At 44.8% G+C, this 22,604-nt stretch overlaps 1 protein-coding gene and 1 long non-coding RNA gene across 2 annotated transcripts in view; both read left to right on the top strand.

Moving 5' to 3' along the window:
* The window catches only part of TTLL11 (tubulin tyrosine ligase like 11), a 262,192-nt gene that overhangs the window by 141,778 nt on the left and 97,810 nt on the right, over positions 1–22,604 (top strand). The window lies entirely within an intron of this gene.
* LOC129623504 (uncharacterized) lies at positions 17,078–18,926 on the top strand. Its single transcript, XR_008700574.1, has 3 exons — positions 17,078–17,138; positions 18,301–18,376; positions 18,724–18,926. It is a non-coding gene; the product is annotated as an uncharacterized LOC129623504 (long non-coding RNA).

Raw genomic sequence — 22,604 nt, 5'->3', positions numbered from 1 at the left:
CCACCAGGGAATTTCCAAAATTATATATAATTTTTAAATGTCATGAGACATTATTCTTAAGGTTTTTTTTCAACCATTAAAGAATGTAAAACCATTAGCCTGTGAGTCACGCAATAGCAGGCAGAGGTCCATCTGAGTTTATATGTTTACTGTATCTGTGTGTGTATATATCTGTCTACTCATTATCCACCTGTCTTTCTACACTTTTTAATACCTGAGGACTAAATAAGATAATCACGTGGAACAGGACTTGATACGAAATAGTCGTTCCATAAACGGCAGTTCGAGTACCCTATACGAAAGGGACTACCTCAGTGCCTGGCCGTAAACGTAGGCACTCAGTTAGCAGGAGCCTGCTTTATTCTTTTTCAGTTTACACTCTCCTTTATCCTCTACAAGCATCATACCAGCACAACGAGGCTTTATAGCTATCAAGCTGTTATTACAGGAACATGCTGTGAAGGGAAAACACCTTGGGTCTTAAACGGTGGGGACCATGTGCAGCTGGACTCAGCTGAGGTGGTAAGAGACCACAGGGAGCAGGTAACTTCTGTTGGGCCCTCCTGTTATCCCTTACTCAGAGGCTCCACTCTAGCGTTCTAATACTGGAAGTCTGCACATCCCGTGGCTGAGGCAGAGGCAGGGCTGCCGGAGGGATGGGTCGTTTCAGAGATGTTTCCGCATTGTGTCCCCTCTGGCGGAGGCAGGGAGCACCCCCAGACAACTCACTTCACTTATATTTTCCTTTTCACTGACACTGAGTCTGGGGCACCTAGCAAATAGCAGCATGTATAAAGCATTGATACCCAGGTGGTGTCAGATTAAAAATTCCAGGTATGTGTGTTCTAGATACTTGAGACTTATCTCTTTAAGAAAATTTTAGAATTTTAACTGTTAAGAATTTGTCTTTCCAAAAGGCCTGCTTCCTGAAATTAAAAGCAGAACCAAACATAATTTGACATTTTTTCCCCTCTTTTTTTTTTTTGGAATCTTGGAGTTAAGAGGGGTTCTGCCAACTGGATCTCAAAAATCAGAACAGAACAAAACTCTCATTGTTAGTGTTTGCCCATTTCCGTGGTGTAAATTTATTCCTGCTACTGTTTCAAGCTGTCGATGGTTTGTGACAACCAGCTCGGAAAATGCCTGAGATCTGAGCTCCCCACCACAAGGGGGCAGTGTGCAGCTGCTATGCTTCAGACCTGAACTTCAGCTCTGGGACTGCTGGGCTTTCGTCCTGATTTTCACCCCCTCCTTGAGAGCTGGGTTACTCAGGACTGGCTACTTAACTGGGGTTTCTTCATATGAACCATGGTAAAAATGACTAATCCACGGTGATGGTGAGGACTCAACAAGGTGACCTAAGTCATGGGTCCCAAACTTCAGTGCTCTGGGGGCCAAGCCAGTGACATGATGACCGCAGCTTGTGAATGGGCAGTTGGGACAACACCTGAAACAGCGGTTCTCAAGCTGAGCTGGTGAACTTATATGCGCCTGGGCTCCATCTCAGACCAGTTAAACCAGAATGTCTGGGGGAGGCAATAAGTGGAATGTTGTAATTTCTAAAGATTCCACAGGGAGATCAATCCCCATGACAGGACTTGCTCACCGTGGTATTAATTGTGGACTGGTTTCTTTAAAGCGGAGATCCCCGGTCCCCAGGATCTAACGGCTGATGATCTGAAGTGGAACTGATATGACAATAATAGAAACAAAGTGCACAATAATTGTCGTCTGCACGAATCATCCCCAGACCATCCGACCCCCCCACCCCCCACCCCCACCCTGGTCCTTGGAAAAATTGTCTTCCATAAAAACTGGTCTCTGGTGCCAAAAAAGGTTGGGGATTGTTGCTTTAAAGGACTCAGATGTTGACTTTTAAAATAATTTCCCTCTCCAATATTATCCTAAACGAAAACATTATACCTAGGGTGAGTTTGGGAAACCTGTGAATAGTTTGATATAGGGATGGAGGAGGTGGGATGTGCAGGAAGCAGAGGGGATACAGTAGAATGGTTGGCAGTGGTTGAATTATAAATGGCCTTGAATGCCAGGCCAAGGAGGTTTTGGCTTGCCTTGTGCGCAGAGGGGAGGACCCTGGAGACACGTCAGGGAAGGCACAGCGCTGCTGTGATAAGGCTCATCTGTGATTGGTCCGTTAGATCAGCTGAAATCACTCATCCTTAAAAGCAATCCCCCTCCCTCCCCCACCCCTCCATTTTGTGCTCCTGCTCTTCCCCCATTTGCATAATTTACCTTTACTTATTATTATGGCTTTCATCATTTTCATTATCACAGCGTGAACTGGCAGGGCTGGTCTAACGCAGTGTGGAATTAACTGATGGGACCTCAGAAGACCTCCTTAGTTCCTATTATTAACCCGAGTATCTTTCAGGGAAAATTTTATTAAAAAGGATCATCTGGGGTTTGTTTTCAGCTGCATTTTCCAGAGGGGGCATGGCCAATGATTGCCCTTGCCCTTGACTTCCGTCTGTGTGTGCACTTGGAAAAGCAGGTGTCACTCAGAGCTCAGAGAGCAACAGTTTCTAATTAGTTGCTTGTTAAACCACAGGCCTCCAGATTGGGCTGCTAAAATTGCTAGTTTTTCCATGAGGAAACCCTGATGGTAATTTTTTTTTTTTCCCCACCCTGAGCACAAAGCATATCCGGTTCTTTGCTGCTGCCACATTTTTCTGAGATCCTTGTCAGATTGTTGTCATTGTTACTGTTACGTGTTACTATTACTATTTATGGCACAGGGGCGGAACTGGGTGCTCTGCAAATATTATTGTCTTGTTGAATTCTCATAGGACCTTTGCAGACACTGTTTTCCCAGAAGAGGAAATTCTGGTCTCTGAGAGCTGAGTCACCGCCCCAGGTCATGCAGCCAGAACCGGTCAAGCTCAGCCCTAGGCTGGGCCCTTGGCCATGTTCTATGCTATAACCTCTTCTTTGTATTGTTGCTATCCACTTGCCTGCGTTTCACTGACCATCTTTTATGACGTAGGAATTTGTATTTTAGTCCAATAGCATCTGGAAAATAATGAAAATAATTTTTAAATGTAGCTTAAAAATATAGTACAGGGGTAGATTAAATACCACTAATATTTCCCCAGACTATTGTCATTCCATTTGGGTTCACTTACAGGAACAAATTCAATATTTCCCTCCTACAGCATTGAAGTTCCAAATTCTAAAACTACCCCACAGGCAAGGGTTTAGTTTGTCTATGATTATTCATGGTGTAACCAGTCTTCCTAGGCTATATTCATCATTTCATTAATTTGGTCAGAGTTTGTTCCTCCTTCCAGGGAAATGGTAATTTCATAGAGTCACTTTTGATTTGGAATTTCAAAAACATCATATTAACTTGATTTTTTAAATAAAAACTCTCTCACTCTTAGCTGTTTACATTTTTATAATATGACGATAGATTTGTATTCCTTGATCAGACATGAAAAAAAGAGATGGGAGGGACTGTAGAATCACTTTTTTCATTTATTCAACCAACATTTTTTGAACACCTTTTGTGTGCCGGATACTGTTTTAGGGGGAGGGGATCGAGCCGTGAAGCAGCCCTGTGAGGTCCCCTCTCATGGAGCCCACTTTCCAAAGGAGGGGCAGACATTCAGTAAACAAACCTAGGAGAAGTAGAAAAAAAAATGCTGTGGTGCCAGTGAGCATGGTCATGGGATGGCAATGGGCACAAAGAGAAGTGGCCCTTCTCTGAGGTGCTCTCTTTGCGGGGGTGAGACAGGCATTTCAACAAATGAATACAAATTTTAGTTTCTGGGCATTTGGGGGTTTAACATGTACAAGTTTGACTATTTTGGGGCAATATGGAGATCTGTGAGATGTAGCCATTTGTCATTTTACTGAAGTGTAAGTGTTGGAGAAGCCTCTTGAAAGTCCCTTGGACTGCAAAGAGATCCAACCAGTCCTTCCTAAAGGAGATCAGTCCTGAATACTCATTGGAAGGACTGATGTTGAAGCTGAAACTCCAATACTCTGGCCACCTGAGGCAAAGAACTGACTCATTTGAAAAGACCCTGATGCTGGGAAAGATTGAAAGCGAGAGGAGAAGGGGATGAAAGAGGATGAGATGGTTGGATGGCATCACCGACTCAATGGACATGAGTTTGAGTAAATTCTGGGAGTTGGTGATGGACAGGGAGGCCTGGCGTGCTGCAGTCCACGGGGTTGCAAAGAGTCAGACATGACTGAGTGACTGATCTCTGAAGTTATCTTTTGGGCTTCCCTGCTGGCTCTGTGGTAAGGAATCCACCGGCCAAGGCTGAAGCGAAAGGAGACACGAGTATGATCCCTGGGTTGGGAGGATTCCCTGGAGGAGGAAATGGCAACCCATTCCAGTATTCTTGGCTGAGATAATTCCATGGACGGAAGAGCCTATGTGATGTTGCTGTGCTTAGTCTCAGTTGTCAAGTGGGCCTTAGGAAGCATCACTATGAACAAAGCTAGTGGAGGCGATGGAATTCCAGTTGAGCTATTTCAAATCCTGAAAGATGATGCTGTGAAAGTGCTGCACTCAATATGCCAGCAAATTTGGAAAACTCAGCAGTGGCCACAGGACTGGAAAAGATCAGTTTTCATTCCAATCCCTAAGAAAGGCAATGCCCAAGAATGCTCAAACTACCACACAGTTGCACTCATCTCACACGCTAGTAAAGTAATGCTCAAAATTCTCCAAGCCAGGCTTCAGTAATATGTGAACTGTGAACTTCCAGATGTTCAAGCTGGTTTTAGAAAAGGCAGAGGAACCAGAGATCAAATTGCCAATGTCCATTGTATCATCGAAAAAGCGAGAGAGTTCCAGAAAAACATCTATTTCTGCCTTATTGACTATGCCAAAGCCTTTGTGTGGACCACAACAAACTGTGGAAAATTCTGAAAGAGATGGGAATACCAGACCACCTGACATGCCTCTTGAGAAATCTGTATGCAGGTCAGGAAGCAACAGTTCGAACTGGACATGGAACAACAGACTGGTTCCAAGTAGGAAAAGGAGTACGTCAAGGCTGTATATTGTCACCCTGCTTATTTAACTTATATGCAGAGTACATCATGTGAAATGCTGGGCTGGCTGAAGCACAAGCTGGAATCAAGAATGATGGGAGAAATATCAATAACCTCAGATATGCAGATGATACCACCCTTGTGGCAGAAAGTGAAGAATTAAAGAGCCTCTTGATGAAAGTGAAAGAGGAGAGTGAAAAAGTTGGCTTAAAGCTCAATATTCAGAAAATGAAAATCATGGCATCCAATCCCATCACTTCATGGCAAATAGATGGGGAAACAGTGAAAACAGTGTCAGACTTTATTTGGGGGGGCTCCAAAATCAGTGCAGATGGTGACTGCAGCCATGAAATTAAAAGACGCTTACTCCTCGGAAGGAAAGTTATGATCAACCTAGATAGCATATTAAAAAGCAGAGACATTACTTTGTCAACAAAGGTCCATCTAGTCAAAGCTATGGCTTTTCCAGTAGTTATGAATGGATGTGAGAGTTGGACTATAAAGAAAGCTGAGCACTGAAGAATTGATGCTTTTGAACTGTGATGTTGGAGAAGACTCTTGAGAGTCCCTTGGACAGCAAGGAGATCCAACCAGTCCATTCTAAAGGAGATCAGTCCTGAATATTCATTGGAAGGAATGATGTTGAAGCTGAAACTCCAATATTGTGGCCACCTGATGGGAAGAGCTGACTCACTGGAAAAGACCCTGATACTGGGAAAGACTGAAGGTGCAAGGAGAAAAGGATGACAGAGGATGAGATGTTTGGATGGCATCACAGACTCGATAGACATGAGTTTGAGTAAACTCTGGGAGTTGGTAGGGAGGCTTGGCGTGCTGCGGTCCATGGGGTCGCAAAGAGCTGGACATGACTGAGTGACTGAACTGAACTGAAGTCCCCTCCATACAAACGGGTTCTGTTCTGAGAGTGAGTTTGTAAGCCCGATAAGATAGCCTAGGTACCCAACTAACACAACTGGCTGTGTAGTACTGTACTGTAATAGGTTTAGAATACTTTTCACACACACACAAAAACACAAAAAATAAAGCATTTTAAATTTTACAGTATAGTACCTTGCAAAGTACAGTAGTCCAATACAACAGCTGGCATACAGGGACTGGCATCTAATGAACAGGCAAGAAGTGTTACTGACTGGAGGAGGGAGAGGAGGCAGGAGATGGTAAAGCTGAAGGATCGTCAGCAATAGGAAATGAAGGGCAAGCTGCAATTTCACTCACGCCTGACATGAATGCACATCTACATCTTTGAAAGTTCATAACCTGAAGGTTCGTATGCAGGGGACTTACTGTGCTACTAGGGCTTCCCTGGTAGCTCAGCTGGTAAAGAATCTGCCTGCAGTGCAGGAGACCTGGATTCAACCCCTGGGATGGGAAGATCCCCTGGAGGAGGGCATGGCAACCCACTCCAGTATTCTTGCCTGGAGAATCCCCATGGACAGAGGAGCCTGGCGGTCCATGAGGTCGCCAAGAGTCGGACACGACTGAGTGACTAAGCAGAGCACAGCACTGTGCTACTAACTGTTAGGCAGAAATGCACCGATTGCTCATTGGTCAGCTGGGCCCATTCACTAGTTAAATGACTTGTTAATTCATGCCTGCTTCAGGGAAAGGTGCCGTCCCCATGTCGTCTCATTTCATCCCAACCACAGTCGTGAGCAGGATTACCATTTCCACTCACTCGACCTTACTTGCCAGGTCTTCAGGACGGCCAATGCCAAGGGCACTGTCATCCATCCTGAGGTCTGTAGCACAGGCATGAGAGGCTATGGGAACACAAACAGTTCAGATGCTGCAGGTCCTCGGATGTACCTTCTTGAAGGAGGGGGCACTAGATGGGGTCTATCAGAAGGAGAGGTGTTCGTCAGGCAGAGAATGGGAGGCAGCAAGCAGAGGGAGCCATGTGTGCAGAGGCAGGAAGTATGAGAGCCACAGTACATTCAGGCACAACAGAGACCAGGAACGTGGGCGGAGCGGGAAGTTGGCAGGAGATGAATCTGGAAACGGGGGTGGGAAGCAGCAGAGGAAAGGCCGGAGCATGTTCAGAGGCGGGGTTGACAGGATTCCTGCTGGCTGCAGTGGAGGAGGGAGGGAGCAAGGAGTCAAGGATGCTCTGGGGTTTCAGCCTGAGCCACTGGGTGGAGCCTGGGAAGACAGGGGCGCTGATCTGTATCACACAAATACCCCTCCAGGGACAGACCCCAGGATGGTCCGGACAGTGAGGGCTTGAAGGCTGCAGGGCCAGTTGACAGATGAGAAATAGCATTTGGCAGTGGAGCTAGAGAAAGGGGAATCAACCATAGAGACCCTGCCAGGCTCGACTCAGCAGGCTGGAGGAGTCCCTGGGATCTGATGTATGAAGGTAGAGGACTCACTCATGCCAGGGTTGAGAGTGAAATGATGAATTTAGGTCAGGGATGGAGCTGGGAGAATAGATTTCAGGGGAAGGAAAGAAGTTGGGAAAGACATTTGGGACAGGTCGACTTTTTTTTTTTTTTTTTGGTTCAATTTTTCCAAAAAGATTTATTTATTTATGGTTGCACTGGGTCTTCATTGCCACCCAAGGGTTTTCTCTAGTTGCAGCAAGCAGGGGCAACTCATCATGGTCCGTGGGCTCCTCATTGCGGTGTCTTTTCTTGTTGTGGAGCACGGGCCCTAGAACTCAGGCTCAATAGTTGTGAAACACGCATGTGGGATCTTCCCAGACCAGGGATCAAGCCCATGTCCCTTGCATCGCAAGGTGGATTCTTAACCACTGGACCACCAGAGAAGCCCTCAATTTTTACTGGAGTATAGTTGATTTACAATATCACGTTAGTTGGAACAGGTTGACTTTAAGTTATGTGGGAGACATGTAGATCAAACCAGTCTAGAGGCTGTCGAAGACGTGAGACAAGAGACATTTTAACACGGGCTGGGAAGCCAGACCACAGGCATGCAAGCTCTACTCAGTCAGCTGAGTGGCCAAGGCAAGGTACTCAGCCTTAGTTTCTTCTGTGTTTACAATGGGGGCATGTGCAGCACCTACGCTACAGATTGAGAGGATTGCATGAGACAGAGACACATGTGAGATTAGCAGGGTGCCTGCCAGCTGTCAGCGCTCAGTAAATGTTGGCTATCATCATCCTTGTCATCATCACTCCTGGCCATCAGCTCATTGGGGGTAGTGGAGGCCATTGCAGGAGATGGGATCTGCCAGGCGGAGTGTGGAGAGCAAGAGAGGAGAGTAGCGGGAAAAAACAGCTTCCGCCTCCATTTCTTCAATAAGCCAGTGCCAAGGGCATGTTCTGGGACCCGGGGCTCACTTTTGTCATGGATGTGGCTTGACTTGAAAGTTTCTCAAAATTAACTGCAATTAGAAGGCAAGGAGTAAGCCACGGTTTGAATCGGCAATCCTGTGGTTCCCTTTTCATGAGAGCTCTTCTGAACACACGAGTAAGATAATGACAGGCTCAGCACAGTAAAAATGTTTTAATGGGGAGAAGTGAGTGTGAACGTCAGAATCTTAAATGCATTAATTTTCAACATTGTGAGATTAATTGGCTCCCAAATATAGCCTGCTCCTGCTGTAATTGGGGTTCTGGGGAGCTTCCAGCTTTCCTGTTACCTTTAGCCAACATTTCGGGTTCAACGGTGAATCATATTTTAAGAGGTTAGTCATCTAATTAAAATTATATTTCCGGTTTATATGAAACAGAAGAAGAAGGGATCAGCAGATATTTATGGAGGCTGTTGCTCCACACCTTGTGGTGATGCAGGGTATCCGGAGGAGTCAGGCCTGGCCTGGGTCCTCAGGCAGCCCAGGGTTTGCCACTGGAGGCAGCCTGGAAACTGAAATCGACTCAGGGAGGTAAGCGGTGGTGATAAGCTGCTGTCAGGGCTCAGAGGGGGAAAGTGACTGCCAGGTGAGCCCGCAAACATCCCCGGAGAAGGTGACATTTGAGGGAGGCCTGGAAGGATGCCAGGGAGAAAGGGGGAGGATGCCAGTCTAACTGGGACCAGTTTGGTAATGTCGCAGTGGTCCAGGGAGCACTGAGGAGGTCTGAACCAGACACTGACCCCTGGGGACAGTTTGGAGATGCATTAACCTCTCCTATGACGGCTGATGAGGAGTGGGCACGTGGAGAGGGATAAATCAGGAAGGGGGAGCTCATGGATCACAGATGGGTAGAACTCCAAGGAAGGGAGGGAAAGAAATGGGGGTGGGGCAAGGGATGAGGCTGCCGGTTGCCCACGAGCATGCAGTTTCATGTAATTTAGAAATAGGATTTATGACCGTCAATCAAACACATACTCAGAAAATCTAACATAGCTATTACAAGCTCTTTGCTGGTAAGCTGTGCTTTGAGACTGGATTAAATACTTGACCCGTGTCATTGTTGAAAACCACGAAAATGAGCTGGGTTGTCAGGTCCTGGTGAGGAAGACAGGCAAGCCAGGCTGCTTGGGAGGCTGCAGGAGGGAAAGCGAATGTCCCTTCGCTTTTCAGGTGGTGCAAGAGATGCACTCACCTCTCGTCCCCACAGGCTCACTTCCCTGCCTCCCTCTGCCTGCTGCTTCTCCTTGTGCTGAGCAGAAGTCAAGGCCAGACAGATGAACTGCTTTTCAAAGCTGTCACCACGTCTGCGAGGTACTTGGCCTGCAGCGCACAGGCTGGGCTGGCTGGTGCAGGAAGAGGGGGACACCCAGGAGTACCAGGGATTTCTTTGGGGCTTGACCTAGGGCTGGAGATTTGTCTGTTTTTTTTTCTTTTCCTATTATAAAACTAAAAAAAAATTATTATGAAATATTTTAAGCATTCAGAAAACAATATAGTACATATTTACATACTCTTCTGAGGTTCTGTGGATGTAAACAATGCTGTCTTATCTACCTCAGATCTCTTTTTTTTTTAAAGAAATCATTTCCAGATATAGCATCCCTTCTCTTCCCCCTCCCCAATGCCCCCAGGAACCACTTTTGGTGGGTTTTTTTTTTTTAACTTTTGCTAAGTATATGTATATACTTTCCCACAGTATATACATGTGGTTATTTTTTCTTGTCAATTTTTATATACGTGATGTAGTATTGTACTTGTATCCTTTAGCAACCAGCCTTTTTGTTTAACCTTATGTTTCTGATATTTATCCAGTATGATTAATTTGGATCTATGCTGGATCCATATGATTTAGCTGCTGCATAATATTTCATTTAATAAGCCACAGTTTATCTATCCCTTCCTTGTTAGTTTACTCTAAGGAAAAGCCAGGTTGCTCTCATCTTTGCCGTGACAAGCAGCGTTGCAGTGAATGCCCTGCACGCATGCAGGCGTTTCTCTGGGATAGTTACCTAGAAGTGGGAAAGAGCGGAGCTTTGGTTTGGGTCATTTTCTAACATCAGACTTTATCCGTTTGGTTTGCTGCTATAGCCGTTGCATCTAAAGCAGTGCAGTAAACATCCATTCAAAGAATAAATATCGATAGATTACTCCCCAACACGATAGTGCTGACTTACACCCCCACCCAGTTTATTTATAGGAGTATTTCCATTTCCAACATTCTTGCCAACACTTGTTTATTAAACTTATTAACACTTGCCAATCTGATACATATTAAGTGGTGTCAAATTGTTTTAATTTGCATCGCTGTGATCATTAATAAGATTGATGATCTTATCATAGATTTTTGGCCATTTGGATCGCTTCCTCTTTGCATTACCTATTCATATTGTTTGCCATTCCTGTTTGCTTACTGATTTGTAGAAATGCTTTGTTTAGCTGGGACTAAAACTCCCTGATGGTTATGTGGGCTATACTTAAGCTCACTCAAGCTGTAATTTGCCTTTTACCTTATTTGGGTTTGCCTTTTAATAAGCAGAAGTTTATTCAATTTTATATAGTAGAATTTTTCAGTCTTATTGTTTGCTAAGAATGGTAGTTTTATTTCTTCTAATTCCTAATTCTAATTTCTTTCTAATTCTAATACTTTTTGCTTCTCTTTAAAGGTCTTTTTGTTCTAATGATTATGGACAAACTTTTCTTGCTTTGATTGTAAAGGGAATGCCTCTAACACTCCACTACTGAGTATGATGTCAGTGGTTGGTTTTGCTAGACATCTTTCATCGGGTTATTTTATACCATCCTTGCAAACCTAGGATAAACACTGGTAATAGTAAATTATTTTTTCATTTGGATTTGTTCTCAGATATCTCTTTGGTTCATTTTTTAAAGATATTATTTTCTTTCCTAATCATTTTTCTCCCCTTAGGATTTGGTTTCCTTTGTTTGAAATTTTAATTATTTTAAACCTACTTGTTTCAGGATCTTGTGGTTTGCCTTGTCTTTTTTTTTTCCACAGAGAGCCGTCTCTATGTGCTTTTCACACTGAGCCTGTCTTTTGCGTCCATTGGCCCACGTTTATTAAGCAACTCTCATATACCAGTAGAGCGGGATGGGGAAAGGGCAAGTCCCTGGACTCCAAGAATCTGTCAGTTAGTGCTCCCTGTTTGGGAATTCCTTACACAGCAGGGATCAGGAGCCCAGGGTTTGGAGTCAGATGAATCTGGATTAAAATTCTGGCTCCAGCAATTATTAACTATGTCACCATCAGCAAGTTAGTTAAAGCATCCAGTTAACCTCACCCACTGAAGTGAGCTAGTAATAGCTGTCTGCTTCACAGAGCGCATCAGAAGGTGCCATAAAATCCAGAGCACGGCATCTGGCACATAGTGAGAGCCAGTCACGAAGAGCTATTATCATGATCTGTGTCCATCTTCCCATTTGATCCTCACAGTTGCATAATGAGATGGGTTATTATTACTGTTTGACAGATCTTATAGGAGCACATGGACACATTTAGTAGAATATTCTTAACATGTTGATTTTCAAATTAATGTACGTAAAAGAGCTGTGGTAAATGTAAACCATCATGCAGACGGAAGGGAATGTCATTCTCTGAGATGGTTTAAACCCACATTCTTATTGGTATTTAGGTGTTGTTATAGGAATTTAAAATCATGTAGAAACCCCAGAGAAACACCTAAGGTGTTTGAAAAGGAGAGACACCTGAAAATGTCATTTAATAATAATATCAGAGAAAGGATTGCAAGTATCATTTAATAATAATACTTGAAAGAATAATATTTAGGTGTTACCAGTATATTTTAAAATATCTATAAGATTATGTAGTAAATATTTTGAAAGTTATTTGCATATAGTGCCAATTCATTTAAAAAAATATATGGCTTACGTGCATAGAACGTATGGGAAGGAAACACACTAAGAATGATGACCATGTAAAGTCATACATAATTTTAATTTTTTCTTCAAGCTTAGCTGTATTTTCCAAGTTTCTACAATGAGTCTGCTCTGGAAGGGAAAGAGGGAGCCAAGGCCTGCCTGTCAGACCTGTGAGAGGGCAGCTTGGCTTCAAGTCTCAGAGGACTTGGGACTGGTGGGACTCCCTACTTGAAGGCATGTGCTGGAGCTGGGCGGGGGCTTAGAAACCCAGCTGTGGGCCCTCGGAGGGCAGAAGAAAAGTGGAATCTTGTTTCCTTTGTTTCCAAGCCCAACTTGATACTAATGGTCTGGATTATACTGTGAGCCTTTAATGATTGAGCTGCTTTGATTGTTGCAGCTTGCTGAGCAGTACCTGCACAGGTAGTCCTAGGTAAGAGAGACCTTACTCTAAATCCCATGTGAGGTTTTCTTCTTCCTGCTCCATCATGGTGTTTTTCTTCTCTCCAGCCTCTTATCTCTTATCTAGAGCAGGGAGGGTCTAACTGCACTGACCAAACCACCCTTTGTGTAGATATCTTTTGGAGGGCAAGTGGTTCAGTCTCAGTTCAGTTCAGTTCAGTCGATCAGTGGTGTCCGATTCTTTGCGACCCTATGGACTGCAGCACGCCAGGCTTCCCTGTCCATCACCAACTTCCAAAGCTTGCTCAAACTCATATCCATCGAGTCGGTGATGCCATCCAACCATCTTATACTTTGTCATCCCCTTCTCCTCCTGCCTTCAATCTTTCCCAACACAGGGTCTTTTCAAATGAGTCAGTTCTTTGCATTAGATGGCCAGAGTATTGGAGTTTCAGCTTCAGCATCAGTCCTTCCAGTGAACATTCAGGGTTGATTTCCTTTAGGATTGACTGGTTTGATCTCCTTGCAGTCCAAGGGACTCAACAGTCTTCTCCAACACCACAGTTCAAAAGCATCAATTCTTCGGCACTCAGCTTTCTTTATAGTCCAACTCTCACATCCATACATGATTACTGGAAAAACCATCACTTTGACTAGACAGACCTTTGTTGGCAAAGTAATGTCTCTGCTTTTTAATATGCTGTCTAAGTTGGTCATAGCTTTTCTTCCAAGAAGCAAGAGTCCTTCAATTTCATGGCTGCAGTCACCATCTGCAGTGATTTTGGAGCCCCCCAAAATAAAGTCTGTCACTGTTTCCATTGTTTCCCCATCTATTTGCCATGAAGTGATGGGACCGGATGCCATGATCTTAGTTTTCTGAATATTGAGTTTTAAGTCAACTTTTTCACTGTCCACTTTCACTTTCATCAAGAGGCTCTTTAGTTCTTCCTCACTTTCCGCCATAAGGGTGGTGTCATCTACATATCTGAGGTTATTGATATTTCTCCTGGAAATCTTGATTCCCATTTGTGCTTCCTCCAGCCCGGCATTTCACATGATGTACTCTGCATATAAGTTAAATAAGCAGGGTGATAGTATGCAGCCTTGACATACTCCTTTCCCAAATTGGAACTAGTCTGTTGTTCCATATCTGGTTCTAACTGTTGTTTTTTGACCTGCATACAGATTTCTCAAGAGGCAGGTAAGGTGGTCTGGTATTCCCATCTCTTTCAGAAATGTCCACAGTTTGTTGTGATCCATACAGTCAAAGGCTTTGGCATAGTCAATAAAACAGAAGTAGATGGTTTTCTGGAACTCTTTTGCTTTTCTATGATCCAGTGGATGTTGACAATTTGATCTCTGGTTCCTCTGCCTTTTCTAAATTCAGCTTGACATCTGGAAGTTCATCGTTCACGTACTGTTGAAGCCTGGCTTGGAAATTTTTGAGCATTGTTTTGCTAGCATGTGAGATGAGTGCAATTGTGTGGTAGTTTAAACATTCTTTGACAATTGCCTTTCTTAGGGATTGGAATGAAAACTGACCTTTTCCAGTCCTGTGGCCACTGCTGAGTTTTCCAAATTTGCTGGCATATTGAGTGCAGCACTTCCACAGCATCATCTTTTAGGATCTGAAATAGCTCAACTGGAATTCCATCACCTCTACTAGCTTTGTTTGTAGTGATGCTTCCTAAGGCCCACTTGACTTTGCAGTCCAGGATGTCTGGCTCTAGGTGAGTGATCACACCATCGTGGTTATCTGGGTCATAAAGATCTTTTTTGTATAGTTCTTCTGTGTATTCTTTCCATGTCTTCTTAATATTTCCTGCTTCTGTTAGGCCCATACCATTTCTGTACTTTATTGTTCCCATCTTTGTATGAAATGTTCCCTTGGTATATCTAATTTTCTTGAAGAGGTCTCTAGTCTTTCCCATTCTATTGTTTTCCTCTATTGCTTTGCATTGATTGCTGAGGAAGGCATTATCTCTCCTGGCCTTTTTTGGATCTTTGCATTCAGATGGGTATATCTTTCCTATTCTTCTTTGCCTTTCACTTCTCTTTTCTCAGCTATTTGAAAGGCCTCCTCAGACAACCATTTTGCCTTTTTGCATTTCTTTTTTGGGGGGATGGTCTTGATCACTGCCTCCTGTACAATGTCATGAACCTCTATCCATAGTTCTTCAGGTACTCTGTCTATCAGATCTAATCCTTTGAATCTATTTGTCACATTTACTGTATAATCATAAGGGATTTGATTTAGGTCATACCTGAATGGTCTAGTGGTTTTCCCTACTTTCTTCAATTTAAGTCTGAATTTGCAATAAGGAGTTCATGATCTGAGCCACAGTCAGCTCCCAGTCTTGTTTTTGCTGACTGTACAGAGCTTCTCCATCTTTGGCTGCAAAGAATATAATCATTCTGATTTCGGTGTTGCCAATCTAGTGATGTCCGTGTGTAGAGTCTTCTCTTGTGTTGTTGGAAGCTGTGTGTTCTCTTGGCAAAACTCTGTTAGCCTTTGCCCTGCTTCCTTTTGTACTCCAAGGCCAAACTTGCCTGTTACTCCAGGTATCTCTTGACTTCCTACTTTTTCTTTCCAGTCCCCTATGATGAAAACGACATCTTTTGGGGGTGTTAGTTCTAGAAGGTCTTGTAGGTTGTCATAGAACCGTTCATTCTCAGCCATTCACTAATCATACTAAGTTACTACCTGAGACTGCTTTTCTAGGAACAGCCAGTAGAGGTCAGTGTACCTGGAGACTTTGGAGACTTGGTGATCTGTCTCGGTCTGGGCGGCTGGTTCTCAACCAGCTCTTACTGAGAGCCAGGCACTGTGCGCTGTGCATTACAGGCTTGATTTCTTTAAGCTCTTTTCTCAGTTCATCCTGGTACGTAAGCCAGAAACCTTGGAGTTTCTCAGGAACTCTCAATGAGTCCTCTTGAGTTCACCTCCTAGGTGGTGGTGGTGGTGGTTTAGTCACTAAGATGTGTCCAACTCTTGTGACCCTGTGGACTGTAGCCTGCCAAGCTCCTCTGTCCATGGGATGTCCCAGGCAAGAATACTGGAGTGGGTTGCCATCTCCTTCTCCAGGGGATCTTCCCAACTCAGGAATCGAACCCAGGTCTCCTGTACTGCAGGCAGATTCTTTACCCACTGAGCTATGAGGGTTCTTAATTCTCATCCAGGTCACCGTGCTCTTTAGTTTGGCTAACTCTTTCCCCTTCACCCAGTCCTTTTCTCCATCCATGTCACTCAGCCCCAGTGATCCTTTCCAAACCTAAATCTAACTGGATTAGGTTTCTGCTTCAAAACCCTTCCTGTATCTTTTCATTTTCTCATGGGCTACAGATAAAATCATTTTAAATGTCTTCCAATGATCGAATCTAGGCCAGTGTTTCTGGAAGTAAGGTCCTTGGACCGCCAGGGTTCTCTGAGATCTTTCCAGGATACGTGTGTGGGGTGTCTTGGAAAGAACTGTTATCATCATTATAATACCAAGACATTCTTTACCTTTCATCGTGTTGACTTTTGCAGAGAAAGTGTAAAAGCAATGGTGAGTAAAACTGCTGGCTCCTTAGCACCCCTGAAGACAGTGATGCCAAACGGCATTAGTAGTTATTGTGTTCTTCACTGCCTCGCACTTGCTCACAGTTTAAAACAAACACACACACACAAACAGGTTCACTTAAGCAAGTCCTTGATGAAACTGTACAGATGATGAATTTAATTAAATCTCAGCCGTTGAGTATGCTTCTTTTTAATGTTCCCTGTGGCAAAATGGCAAGTCGGCTTAAAGTGCTTCTGCTGTGTGTGATTGTTTGGGTTGCAAGCTGAACTAGCCCCTTTTGTCGTGGCATGATTGGAAAGTTCTTTTTTCATGGAACGAACGATTGGCAGGCAAACTACAGTTATCCCGATTTGGGCATCTGGCAGACATTTTCTTGAAACTAAATGAAGTGAGTTTCTCTTTTCAAGGAAACCAACCAACAGCAATTTGCCGCCAATGATAAAATTAGAATGTTTACACAAAAAATTAGAATTTTAGGAAATTTGTATCTGCCACCGTGACGAGCTTAACAGCTTTGCAAAGTTTAAAGATTTTTCTCTGATGAGATCAGTGGTGCTATTAATGAAAGCAATTTTCTGGTTTCCTATAAGGAAGTGCTCAGCATTGGAAGATCTGTATAAACCAGTATTCAAATGTCCAGCACATGATGGGATAAAATTCTGCATAAGCAAAAGATCCACTGGAAGGGTCGGAGAGGTCAATAGGTTTTCCTAACCTGCTTTGAAACATTCATTGATCTGATTCCGGCTTTTTTTTTTTTTTTGCAACTGACCATTAAGAAAGCACCACTTGACAAGATTTTGGTAGATGCCAGATTCCTATCATGTATTTCAACCCCAGACATATCACAGCAGACCACACAGACACAGAGAGGAGAATCCAACTGTCTTTCCTTAAAGCCAGACATTGGAGAGGTTTGCAAAAGACTCGTTAACACAGGGCTCCTCTTTCACTACATGTTTGGTGATGTTTGGGGAAAAATATTTTTTGCAGAAAATATTATTAACATTAATTTATGTCATGAATTTATTATTGTTATTTTTAATAATCTTATTTATTTATTTATTGGCTGTGCTGGGTCTCCTGGCCGTGTTGTGCAGGTTTTTTCTCTAGTTGCAGTGAGTAGGGGCTACTGTCTAGCTGAGGTGTACCTTCTCATTGCCATGGCTTCTCTTGTTGCAAAGCACAGGCTCCAGGATCACGGGCTTCACTAGTTGCGGCTCTTGGGCTCTAGAGCACAGGCTCAGTAGCTGTGGTGCATGGGCTTAGCTGCTCTGTGGCATGTGGGATCTTCCTGGACCAGGGATTGAACCTATGTCTCCTGCATTGTCAGGCAGATTCAGAGCCACCAGGGAAGCCCCCTATTTTTATTTTTAAATGTATATTTTTAAAAGTTGTCTGTTTTAATTTCTATTATGGTAACTCGATAGATGGTAAGTGTAAAGGACTCCTGAGATCCCCAAATTTGAGAACCACTGATCTAGACCCTAGAGCCAGAGATCCAGGTCTTAAGCCTCTTCTTTCATCATTCCTAGTATTTCCTGAGCTCCCTCCATACTGTCTTCTTTCCATAACTCCATCAGTGTTTCCAGTCTGACTAGATTCTGCCACAGGGCCTTTGAACATTCACTTCCTCCTGCCTAAAACATATTTGTTCCCTATTCTTCAATATTCTCTTGTTAACCTCTACTCACTCTCAGCATCACTGCTCAGGAAGGCCTTCTCTTTCCCTGTGGTCATCGTATCCAGCCTGATTCCCTCCCTTTCACAGGCTCCATGTTAACATAGTTCATCTGTTTTCTTTTACTCTTACCTTCAGACTTAAATTCTTATTACGTCCCTCCTCTGTCATTTCCTCTTTGTGCCTATTTTACAAGTACCAGCTCCTCCGCTGTCTGTTGTATTCTATTAATCACCACCTGTCTGATGCAAGAGAGAGGAAAAACTAACCGACATTTCAATGCCAAGGGAGCCAACTGATCAATCTTTTCCTTGCGATTTCATACATTTTTAAGAGGGTTCTCACATCCCTCTTTACACGCTCCGGTGTAATTTACTCTGTTTTTTTTTTTTCAGCTTGAGAAGAAAAGCATCTGCATTTTGTCATTAATGAGGCCGATTTTCCTGTCTCTTGTAGTTGCAAATCCCTGAAGTATGTGCTTCTTTTTTTTTTTTGTATCTGCCAAACTTCCCATTTTAATGGTACATCATCTTTTCTCTGAGCTCCAACCCCTTGAAGTGTAAACTCAGACCTCACCTATCCACAGGATCAGTGGGAATTAGCCTTATTATTCGATTTTTCTTAGCAAAGAAAAAAAAAGTGGGTTATCTAGATCTATCAGACTGCCATCCTGCTCTGAAAGGTTTGACAAGATTTTCTTTTTGAACTGCTAAGAAGGCCTTTGTAACAGCGTAGGCTCTCTGTGCTGTCGGTGAGGAAGGGCTGGGAGGGAAGCTTCTAGAGGCTAATGATGCTGACCAAGCCTCTTTTCCTCCCAGGACCTGGTTTCCTCATTTGTGAAATGAGCAGGCTGGGGGTCTTTGCTACAGCGCATCCTGCCCCAGGACTGTGTCATCCAAGTGCATCCTGGGAACCCAGCACCTTCCCCGGCTGTGCTGGCTGCTGAGGAGGGAGGAGGATGCCGGAGGAAATAAGCCTGGGTTTGCAGAGAAGAGCACGGTGTCCTTGGAAACCAAACATTTAAATCTCTGAAAACATCAGGTGCAATATGGAATCGTATTCGTTTTATAGCGATAATATAGCTGACCCTGGAACCACGTGGGTTTGAATTGCGAGAGTTCACTTAGAGGTGGATTTTTTTCAGTAGTAAATCCTCCAGTACTGCACGATGCACAGTGGTTGAAATCTGGGGATGTGGGGGAACCTCAGATATGGAGGAGCCTACTATACGGAGGACCGACTCTAAGTCAAACGTGGATTTTCCAACCCTGGGAGGGTGGGCACCCTTAACCCCCGAGTTGTTCAAGGATCAGTGGTGTATATATATATATATGTGTGTGTATCTATATATTTATTTTATACACATATCTGTGCCAAGCCCCTTGCTACCTACCCGCTGGGCCGGAGTGGAGGCAGATGAAGAGGTATTGAAGGTCAGCTCTCAAGAACTCTCAGGGTTGTAGTGGAAATGAACATCAGCTCACCAGACCCCACATCGCAATATGCAGGGCACAGGCTGTAAGATAGGAGAGAACCCAGGGCCCTCTGAGTGTGCTGGCGTCACTGAGAAATGATGCCCAGGGGGTTCGCCCCAGAATTTCTCTGTTGAGAGTGCGATAGGGCTGGTGGAACCCTCTGAAAAATGGACAGCTGGACTGAGGGGTGACTGTGGTGGCTAGTCCAATGGGACAAGGCCCTCTAACACAGGGGTCCGCGACCCCTGGGCCGCAGAGCGGTTACTGGTCCATGGCCTGGTGGGAACCGGGTTACATGCAGGAGGTGCGCAGTTGGTGAGCAGTGAAGCTTCATCTGTATTTATAGTCGCTCCCCATCACTCGCATTACTGTTGGAGCTCCGCCTCCTGTCAGATCAGGGATGGCGTTAGATTCTCATAGGAGTGTAAACCCTGCTGTGAACTGCGCTTGAATCATCCCCAAACCATCGCCCTCATCCCAGTCCATGGGAAAATTGTCTTCCCTGAAACTAGTCCCTGGTTTCAAAAACACTGGGGACCGCTGCTCTAAGAGGACCCTCTGCCGTGTTTTGAAGCCTATTCCCAACGCTCACAAAATTGTTTACAGTTCACGGGCATTTTAGTTCTATCTGGAATGGGGGAGGGTGACTATTAGAGGCTGGAAGGGCAGGGCTGAGATGGCGAGGGAGCACCAGACGTGAGAGCGCATGACTCTCTCTCCAACAAGAAGTCTAGGAAGAGGGCAGCTAATTTTAACCTTTTGGCACTTAGCTTCCTCCGCGTCTATCCGGAAAGGTTTGCATGCCCACAAGGGCCTCTGAGGCCGGCAGCGGGCTGATAAGTGCCTTTAGCACTGTGCTCCCTGCCCCAAGGCATTAGATCATTACCGAGCGCCCTCCGCATTTGACAGATGGGACAGCTGCCGCTCAGGCCATTTCTTAGTGAATGACTGAGCCAGGTGGAGTGGGAAGATAGCCGGCCTTACCCAACAGGGAAAGCTAATACTAATCATTAGGTCTTTGAACCTTGCCATGTTACCAATTAATGGTAGAATAAAGTGAAACGAGCAATTAGATGGATTCCAACCCACTGGCTGTGCTTCTCTGCTTGAGTGCCTCCCATCTCCTTACTGTGTCAAGCTGAGTACAAATTCAATTACGAGGAGGAAGGGCGGTGTGGGATTATAATACTTTTAACATTGATAGCTGCCATCTGCTGGAGGCATTAAATGAGCACTTGCTATGTGCCAGGGTCAGTGCTAGGAAGTAGGCATTTCTGTCTGCGTTTATCTTCACAGCTGGCCTGAGAGTTATGGACGGTGTAATAGCTCCATCTTAAGAGATGCAAACAGCATAGTAGAGAGAAATGTAGTGACCGCGAGGACCAGCTGGCTGAGTGACAGACCCGGGACTCGAACCCAGGCTTGCTGACCACACAGTCCAGGCTCTGACTCCCTCCCTTCTGTCCATTGTGAACCATGTGGCTTCCATGCACATGTCTCCTTTCACCCCACCAGGCTGCTCTGCAGGGTACAGAGGTGGTGTTCATTCTGAATTCACCCGTGAGGGGAAAGAGGTGGGTTGCTGGCTGGAGCCTACTCGAGGGGTCACAGGCTGAGTCCGTTTCCTCTTGATATAGGTGCCCTCTCAACTTCCTGGAAGGTCTGGTTGTGTCCACACTGGGGTAAGTGGCCTGGGCCCTCAAGGGCTGAGGTGCCCACATCTTGGCATGCCTCTAACCCATAATAAGCAGGGTTGTGACAGCAGTTAGGAGACCTGGTGCTTCTGATCCTCTGCCTGGGATTCTGTTCCTGCCGGCCAGCTGGCTGGCCCTGGTCAGCCACTTCCTCTGCACCCAGGGGCCTTGAGGGCCAGCGTTCTCTGCTTCTGGTTGATGTGGGATTGAGTTTGATTTATCCGCACCCATAAACTTTATCTTGGGCTTCCCAGGTGGCGCTAGTGGTAAAGAACCTGCCTGCCAACACAGGAGGCATTAGAGACGCAGATTTGATCCCTGGGTCGGATCCCCTGGAGAAGGGACTGGCAACCCACTCCAGTATTCTTGCCTGGAGAATCCCACGGACAGAGGAACCTGGGGGGCTTAAATCCATGGGGTCGAAAAGAGTGGGAAATGACTGAAGCAACTTAGCACACATACATAAATGTTATCTTTGGAGATGTGGAGCGTGGCTTTATAATTGTATTACTGAGAAAATGAACCAGTCTGTATATGTACTTCCTCCAAATGATCACTCAGGGCTATTTTCTTAAATTCTCAGTCTATTTGAGTAAGCTCCTAAGGGCAAAGCATCTTGAATATCTAAACGCTTTTCTCTCACCCCTTGAGCCCAGTCGCTGCTACGGCACGTTTGACTCCACGGTCTGGAAACCACGGCGACGTGGTACACCTCTGAGTTTCATCCTGGTCCACTAGGACCACTGCCTACTTCTCTCTTTGCCTTGAACCTGCTGTGTGGTCAGAGTTGGTTTCCCTGGATATCAGTGTTCTCAGATGATGGAATTAGATCCGGTCTCCTCTGAGGAACACTCCTAGAGCTCAAAGTCTGTGATTTACTATTTCTCGCCCTCCCTTTGTTCTCGTCTGGGGAGTGCAGACGTCCCTGTAAGTGAATTCTTTTCACAGGACAGGTACTCAGCCCACTAATCTCCAAAATTCAACAGTTTAGTCATGTAAAATTGGAAATCTTTTTAGAGGCTTACACACATTTGTTTTCTTAACAACTGTAGATGTTAAACATGCTCTTGATGAATTAGGATCGTCACTTTGCACTGAACCTGTATGTAGGACCTTACTGCCCAAGAGAACGGCCACCCTCCCCCTTCTCCTGCAAATGCCTTAAGGAGCAAAGTCAGGTCACAGCTGGAGAGGAGCACAGGGTGGGTCCTCAGAGCTGGCCTCGTGTTCCTGTCCAGAGCATCTTCTTCCTGTCTGTCTCCTTCTAATGAATTGCTGCCCTGAGACCTCGCCTGTGTTGCACAGGACCAGCTCGGAGAGCCCACTAATCACTGTGTAAGGAGTGAGTGAATCAGCTCATAGCCCCATAAACAGCTCTGCTTTGTAGCACTGGGGTCTGGCCTGAATGTTTTGTCCACCTCTCCCCACCACATCTTTCATACACCCTACTTGTCTGGGAGGGAAGCTACAAATGCCCCCGGCGCTCCTAAAATAAAACGCATAAATTTTATGGAAACTCTCTGCAGTTCT

Source organism: Bubalus kerabau, chromosome 11 (assembly GCF_029407905.1).
Source record: "Bubalus kerabau isolate K-KA32 ecotype Philippines breed swamp buffalo chromosome 11, PCC_UOA_SB_1v2, whole genome shotgun sequence".
In the NCBI taxonomy this organism is placed as follows: domain Eukaryota; kingdom Metazoa; phylum Chordata; class Mammalia; order Artiodactyla; family Bovidae; genus Bubalus; species Bubalus kerabau.
The sequence above is the reverse complement of the archived record's forward strand: the minus strand, read 5'-3'. Positions and strand labels throughout refer to the sequence as shown.